Source organism: Cebidichthys violaceus, unplaced genomic scaffold, assembly GCF_023349555.1.
Source record: "Cebidichthys violaceus isolate CVI_PGR_0920_01 unplaced genomic scaffold, fCebVio1.0.p SCAF_12, whole genome shotgun sequence".
Classification (NCBI taxonomy): Eukaryota; Metazoa; Chordata; class Actinopteri; order Perciformes; family Stichaeidae; genus Cebidichthys; species Cebidichthys violaceus.
Genome location: NW_027176285.1, coordinates 13,859,688 through 13,868,054, shown reverse-complemented (window position 1 = coordinate 13,868,054; position 8,367 = coordinate 13,859,688). Strand labels below are relative to the sequence as shown.

At 42.8% G+C, this 8,367-nt stretch overlaps 1 long non-coding RNA gene across 1 annotated transcript; it reads right to left on the bottom strand.

Moving 5' to 3' along the window:
• Window positions 1–78: 78 nt before the first annotated feature.
• LOC137869275 (uncharacterized) lies at window positions 79–2,211 on the bottom strand. The gene is made up of 2 exons (XR_011102272.1): window positions 1,721–2,211; window positions 79–778 (listed from the first exon to the last, which is right to left on the bottom strand). It is a non-coding gene; the product is annotated as an uncharacterized lncRNA (long non-coding RNA).
• Between the last annotated feature and the right edge of the window lie 6,156 nt (window positions 2,212–8,367).

The window sequence follows — 8,367 nt, the reverse complement described above, 5'->3', positions numbered from 1 at the left end:
AAGTTATGCAGTAATGTGGACTTGAGTACAGCCAAGAGGTGTCCAATAATCAATAAAGTGAGGATGGAGCCTTAACCGTACAGTACAAGTATAACGCTTTATGAATGCTGCATCAAAATATCTATTAAAGCTACCATGTTTTTGTCAAAGCAGAAGATTACAATCATATCCAGCTGTCCTGTCAGGAAGTGTGTCTCTTCTTGACATCCTAACATGGCAGACTCACCTCTCCAGTCACAATATTGCATTTCATTTACTGGCCTAAGAATGTGACATCAGCATTGTCGGTGCTTAAATGTGTCTCTTTGTGATGCATTTTTGATTTATTTTTTATTTTTTTGCAAGGTTCAGGTCCTCCAGTCGCCGTGTGTATTCCATCATCTTCAGTGGCGGATCATTTGAAGCGACTGGCTTTATTCTCTGAAGTGAGACGTCGGATATAACTGAGGACATTTTCCCGAGTGTCTCCTTTGTTCCTCACTCTGAGAGCACTCTTCTCTGTGTTACCGGGGCTCCTTTTTTGCCGCCTTTGTCTCTTGTAATAGGGGTAAAAATGATTCCCCACTCTTCTCAGCACGCCATCGAAATAATAGAAATGCTCGTATTCGTCATCATTGAGGAGATCGACGTCCTGGTCTCTGATGTGCTCCTTCTCCTGCTCTCCCGTATCCTTAAGCGCACCCGTGGAAAACGTCTTTGATCTCTCGGCGCAGTGTTTCCGCCCAGCCTCAGTGCGATGTATTAAACCTCTGCAGAGCAGCGTGTTGTCATCCCTGATCTGTGGAGGAGAACGTTCATCATCAGTACATTCACTGCTGAATATGAACAGTGGAACGGGACTCATTTCATCTTACGGAACATTCACTTTTTGAATTAGTCAACGAGGATTTGGACTAATAATGTAATTTATCTGGGGGCTCATTATTTGCAATGCAACACTTTTTGCTCTCTAAGATCAATAATTTATTGGGTAAAAAAAGCATTTCCAATAATTTGCCTATTTCCCTTGTTGGATTACATTGTTTTCTCATCCGTGCATTATCAGTTTTAACTCCCTTCAGATTCCCCCTCATGATAGATTCAGCTCTGCTTTATATTTTGCACATTTCTGTGTAATTAAACCCCAATTTCCATCTTTTTTTTTTTTTTATAAAACACTTAATCTACCTTAAAGCAAAAAGCTCAACATTTTGGGAAATGCAATTATTCACTCTGATTGAGACTGAGAAGAATTGATTGATGCCTGTCCGTTAAATGTAAGGCTTCTGACAGCAGCCAATTAGCTTAGCTTAGTTTAGTTTGGCAAACAGGACAAATCCAGCAACCAGCCCCTCTAAAAGCTCACTCGTTAACACGTTTTATTGGGGGGGGGGGGGGGGTTGTGTGCCAAACCATGTCTTGGATCTGAGCAGCAGAGACCAGAGGAAGTTACTGTGTCTGGCCAAGACGTTTCTACACTTTGTTTTTCATAGAGATTAAACAATTAGGATATCAAATGGTAATTAGTGAACTGCGCTGGCTGTTTCCACTCTTTGTGCTAAGCTATGCTAAGCTAAGCTAAGCGAATGTTAGCCGTAGCCTTGCACTTAACGGACAGATATGAGAGCGGTCTCAATTATCACATCTTACACTCTGGCCAGTGTGTTTCCCCAAAATCACAAACCATTCCTTTAATTTGACCAGGATTCTCATAGAGGTCTGCCAGTGCGGCTTGACTTACTTTTTGAAGCGTGTCTGTAGCTTGTTCCTGGATTGTTGGTAAAGGTTTTGCAACTGTAAATGAGTTCACTTTTGGATCATTTTGGAATACTTTCCTGTCCGATTCTGGCCTGTTTGTCTCTTCATGAGGTTTGATTGTCTCTGCCGGGACGTTCTGTCTCATCCTGAGGCCTGAGAAGGACTTTTCAATCGGAGCGTCTTCATTCCCAGTTTTCCATTTTATAAAACCAGCATAAAAACCGCCAGTCTCGGTTTTTGCTGTCCTTGGGGTCTCTGTGCTCGGCAGTCCGTCTGCTTTGTGTGTGCCTCCTTGATTGAAGACTTCCGTACTTGATGTTGTCTCTTTTATCTGCGTGTTTACTGTAGTTGTCTCTGCCGTGCGCTCTGTTTCTGCAGTTTCTCGCTCCGTCATCTGGAGTGAGGGAGGTGAAGTTGTGACTGATTCTTCTGATGTCACATTTCCCTCTTGTTCAGTATGATTTATGCCCATATTTTCACGAGACGAATTATTAGTCTCTGTCTGCGCTGTTGTCTCTTCTGTTTCTTTGACCTGTTTCTCGGTATAAACAGGCGCTGTAGTTACTTTAGCTCTTCTCTCTGCTGGTTTTAAATCTATTCTCTCTGTTCTAACCAGCACATACATTTCTAATGAAAACAGACTTTCTTTCAAGCGCCCCGGTTCACTAAAAAAGCTCTCCTTTAAAACTTTAGTCAGGGGTCGGGGGTCATACAGCAACTTTATGGGAGTTTTGACTGTTTCCCACCCAGTGTCTGTGTTCAGACACGATGATGGGTCTGTTTGTGTCTCCCTCTCTGTGTCTGGAAGGAATAACATGATTAAGACTTCTTCTCCCGCCTCAGTAAGCACTTGTTTGGTATCAACATCGTTATCATCTGTCTTATGTGTAAAGTCTGCCTGGAGGACGTGTGCTAATCTTTTGTGGTTCCCATTTGCATCAGTATTTGTTTGCGATCGTTGTGTTTCACTTTCTCCCTCTTGGCGTTGCGACTCTGCTCTTCGTGTGATTATCTCCACATTGAAATCCACTTTATTACCGTCCTGAGTGGCCTTTATCTTGGACTGCGGCCTGTTTATGGATCCCGTCTTCTCTCTGGGTACCAACAAGAGTCGCCTCTCGACATGAAATCCATCATCATCGTTATCATACTCACTAGACGCAGCTGTTAAAGGATGCTGCTTCTGAGTTCTTTTTAGCAACAAGTTCAAATGTTCATTTTTCTTCATAGCTCTGGCTGAATTCCTCTCTGACTGTGATATATTTGAGGTTTTCGTCGCAGAGCTGCCAGAGTGCAGAGCAGCAGCTTGGAAAACGTCACGTTGACGGACCGCAGCCCGTCTGTTGTACTTCACGTGAACTTTAATGTCCATCGCCCGCCGTGCGCTCTCTTTTTGTCTTCTTTGTGGTTGCGCAATCTGTTGTTTGGGTGGTTTCTCGATGTTCATTGGCGATCTCATTTCGCCCGCTTTGAAACAGCAGGAGATAATCACTGTTGTAGCAGCGCAGTATCTCTTTGTCAGCATTTTCTGCATTTGAGAAATGGTGTCGTTGGCCCAGCTCTTGGTTTTCTCCAGTAGGAAAGCCTGAAAATTGTGGCCAGAGGCAGCCGTGTGATGATGCAGTGTCCATGAATCAGGGCGACCTTTTATGATGTCCATGGCAATACGGCTGGCTTCACTAATAACATGCAGCGCCGGTGGAGTGTCTGACCTCAGCAGAAATGCTGGAACTCCTTTTCTCTTTCCATGAAGGAGAGAAACAACCTGGAGTGAAAGGAGAGGAAGATGGAGTTGGTTATAAAACTGCCACCCAGTCAAACGCATTAGCCGTGAGATTAAGAAAAAAAACTGCCATTTAAAGCACACTACTTCATTCATGTGAACATTTTTAGCCACGCCCGCAGCGCGGCTCTAGGGACGATAATGTCATTCAGCCAATCCATCACTGACTTTGGTACAGACTGACAGAGCTTAACTGCTTGATGAGCTTTTCATCTGGCGCCATCGTCAGGTCAAAGTTTTAGCTCCTCCAATACTCTGGTTTATGACCAAATATCTGCAAAACTAATCACGTTCCCATCAGCCTCAGCTGCACTTAATCGGGCCGTTCGCTGGCAGCGGGAGGGACGACCTGATGAGCTATGCTTGTAAGCTAATTAGCAAATGTTAAAATGCTGCGAGACTGAACTAACAGGGGGACAATGGTGAACATTAAACCTGTAGCTTTGTTGTTGTGAGCGTATCAACGCGCTGACGTTAGCATTTAGCTCAAAGCGCTGCCGCAAAGAGCTGCTAGCATGGCTGCAGACTGGTTTCTAAAGCGTGGCGTGACATTTTTAAACTTTTTAATGGTTCTTTTTTTAGTGCTTTGGCGCTTCTCTACCCGTGTGCAACTTTCTACTTTAATGGCATGTGGTTCCCTTTGGCACACTACTTAACTGCACACACTGTCGACCATGCGGCACTCATTGATATCTGGGTTTAATGGTTGGGAAATCTCAGAGGGAGTTATTCACATTTCTGCAACTGTTGCAGTTGCTCTTTCAGTAACTTTAATCCTTTATGTCTGTCGAACCATGAGATTTATAATCTGCTTTTTCATTCTTAGTATTCCTCTTTCTAAGGGCTCCAAGTTCTCCAAGGTCCTTTCTGCCCTAAAGCTCGAGAAAAGGGAGTTTTCACAGTATCTCCTCGCTCTCCCATAAATATTCCGAACAGGTGCGAGAACATGCTGCAGGTCAGATATTCTTATTATCAACAGCGTTTAATTAGCGCCAAAAGAAGCCTGGCTGTTATTGTTTGTGCAACGATCAGCTTCTTGCTTTTAGGTAGTGTAAATCTGAGCACGCTTGATTGTGACAATCCCACCTGTTATGCTGATAATTCATGCAACACGGCCGGGAGCAGCACAACAGAGAAAACAGTAAAAATTAATAATGTGCTCACTAAAGATGTGGAATGCAGTAGTTGTAAACATAATTCAGTACATCAGCAGGGTATGTAATAAGGAAAAGGCCATTTTGTTGATAAAGTTCAGAAATAAAGTAGCATTATAGCAGTTTTTTTAAGACTGAAATTAGCATACCAGAGCTGGGATATGATTCCTCTGGATTATTTCTGTATAGTCCTGTAGAGACAAACTGCGTCCATTATCATCATGGATGTGTGTCCAGTAAAAGAGGGAGGTCCTCAGTCTGTGCTGCAGGGCAACACACACACATTTCCTCCAGATGCAGTGATGTTTAGTTTGGGTCTGAAGTATCTGCAGTCCTAGAGGAGTCATCTGAAGCAGTTTTCTGCACAAACACCAACGGTAGTAATCCATGGCCCAGTCCCCGTCTCCAGGGGGACTCAGGTCGAAGACAAGCAGGGACACGAGCAGCAGCCACGGCCTCATTGTGCTGAGAATGAGCGCCGGGAAGGCAGGCGGCATGAACCCGACAGCAACGCTGTTATCTTTACTGCAGCTTTCTCGCCTCGCTTTGAATATGCAAACCGTGCAGCGAATGACGGCTCTGCTCTATCTCACAGGCGACAGTTTATTACAAAGAGGCCACTTTCTATTACTTTCAACAAGGAAAGTGTCATTTTATTCCTCATGAGTTATGTAGCTTCTCCACCTCAGATCAGAGCATGGGCACTGTATTTTATTTCTGAGCCGATCCCACATACATCATCCTGCTGCCAGAAATTCTCATTAGATCCCCAAATGTGTATTATTCCACGACTAAAAATAGTCCCCAATAAATGCATCGTTTACTCCTGTTTGAGTAACTTTTGATAAAAATAAGAAAGCCCAGCTGTTTAAGGGAACTATTTAACTTTTCTAGCTATTAATGGACTGCAGGATAGCAAAACACCTGGATCAGACAAAACTGTTCATAAAAACAGAGTGTGAGAATACTATTAATTTCCCTTTTATAATGGCATGAATATAACTCCTAATGTGTCTTCACTGACAAAAATGTGGGTGGCCAGTAAAAGGGACGCTAGGTTTAAAATGAACCACATTGGCCCAGCTCTTTTGAAGCAGGTGCATATATACAGTACATTGCCCTGCCCTCTTGTGATCAAGGTTTTTGCATGTTATCAGGTTTTGTCCATAAGACACCCACTGCTGAGCTCAGGAGGACAGCCACGGCGCGTTATTGTCTCCTTGCCTTCGGTGAAGTAGCAGGTAAGAATATATTCTTTTTTTTTAAATGTATTAACAATGGAAACTGTGGCAACATTGTAGCCAATGTCTTCTTCATTTCCATTGATGGACAGTATAAATCTATCAAATGCCAGAGTGGATGCTGTAATGTACATGATGTTAAACAAAATGGATGATGTTACATTGTACTCCAAAGACAGTCATGGCTGTAAGATAATAAAAATTCAAATTGTCTGCTTTGTGGTCTGCTCATTGAATGTGCAGGTCAAATGAAGGGTGGAAAACGAATGTTAAGGACCTGCTGAAAGGCTAGCGTGCAATAAAGAATGGTGATTAGAGTAAAAATAAGAATGATTAGAAACATGAAAAATTCAAAGCTGAAAGATTATGAATAGTAAAGCATTACAATGTGTGGGGGGGGGTGTAAATTGGCCTGGGGGAGTTGTTTTTTTAGTACATAAAATTGTCATATGTCCATTTTTTTTATTACAGCCTCGAGCAAAACCTGCAGTCCTGACCTATCGTAGCAGTCACGACAGGCGTAACAAAATGGGAAACACCATCAGCACCGCGTGCCAGATGAGCAACTACAGCAAAAGGAACGTCCGAGTGTTCGTCATGGAGAAGGCCCTGGAGCTCGACGCCTTCATCGCCTCCCAGTCTGGAGGCGAGGATAAGATCCCGCCCGCCCTCCCCGAAGACAAGAAGTTCAGCTTCAGGAAGGACGTCAAATGCGTCCGCGTGCTGGCCTCGCAGACTCAGCAAGTGCCCTGGGACGCCGATCGCTTTCTGTCCGTCTTCGTGGAGGACGAAGACGACGAAAACATTTGCTCCAAACAAATCATGCACAACATGGCGCTGAGTGCCCCGGTCACCGTGCTGCTCTACGATGTGTAGACGAACCGCCGTTGTCCACGCGTTCGCCGTAGATTGCATTGTGTTGTCTGTCACAAGCAGGTCTGAATAAAGTTGTTGAAACTACACACTGAATGTTTCATTGGATTTCTGTTAGCATCATCACACAACCATCACCCTTTTGTCATCACAAGGTAAAATACAAGTTGCACAGTCACCCTCCTTTGCATGACTGGCCCTCTGAACAGTGGAGGCTTTATTCCTGCTGGAGGTCTGTGCTATATTAGATGACATGCTAAGAGGTGCCTCTCACCCACATGGTTGTTTTGAAAAGAGGAAATAATTCATAGTACCTTGCAAAACAATGCATGTGATCCCGCATGTTGTATCTGGCTGAGAGGAAGTCATATAACACATGTTAGTGATGGCTCACGCTTATTACACGCCATCTTTGAATCATCGTGTAGTTATGAAAAAGCAAATGTCACTTTAATTAAAATGAATAACAATCCGGTGGAGTTTAATATGATTGAATGCCTGATCAGATTTTTTTTAAAGTTTGACATCACTTTACCTCTTTTTTAACTCCATGTATCCTATATATATGTCTTATAAATACTTTTAATGTAGCAGTCAGGCTGCTTTGTGATAAATATCCAGATCCAGGGTCTGTGACTAATCAACATGACCAAGCAAAAAGCTGATTTTGTGATTGTTTCAGTGTTCTTCGTCACGAGCCTCCAGACCTCGTCCCCACTTAACCACCAGACTCATTCACCGTCCCCGAACAATTCCTGACGCACGACGCTGAGACGATCCGTTGTGTCTGAATGGACATGAGATGAGATGCGGAACAACGGGGGAGATTTGATGGTGCGGTTATGATTTTTGGGAGGGACCATCTTAAGGTACAAAGAGAGTAAAGAAACAGGGTGAATATGACGGAGAGAGGCTCATGAAATGGACAGTTTGTTTCTTACACGCTAGTTTCGGAGGAGTGTGTTGAGGAGTGGTGGAAGAAGTAGTACACCTATGCAAGTACTGTACTTAAGAACAAGTTACAGGTACTTACTCTACTTTCATTTCACTCGTCTTCATACTTCTCCTTCACTTCAATCCAGAGGTAACTATCACTCTTATTATTATCTTATTATTATATTAGTTACAAATTACTCATTCAGATTTATTAAACTTTTCAATTATAACGCATTTGAACTCGACTAAAATCTCTTTCTCATGAAGTCATTTTAGTCTGTAATTGAGGCAATTACAATATTCAAGTATTTTGTGAAATCAGCTGTAATTTTTCACAAATGTAGAGCATTATTCACTATTGCTAAATTTTCCATTAAAGGCCTCATGACGTGCTTTGAATTGGACCCAGTTAGGCTGGGATTGTCATTATAGGATTGGGGCTTTTGTTAGTGTTAGAGAGTATCTGCTCATCAGTATTGTTAAAAGCAGTAACAATCATCCAGTAATATCACCTGTATATTTCATTATGTAACAGGCTTTTCTTCAGTAATTGTGCCTTTGATAACTTCTATATTTTCACTTCAGTGGGATTTATGATTTCATTCACTATTTTCTACTCGTGACATGATGCACACTCACAGAT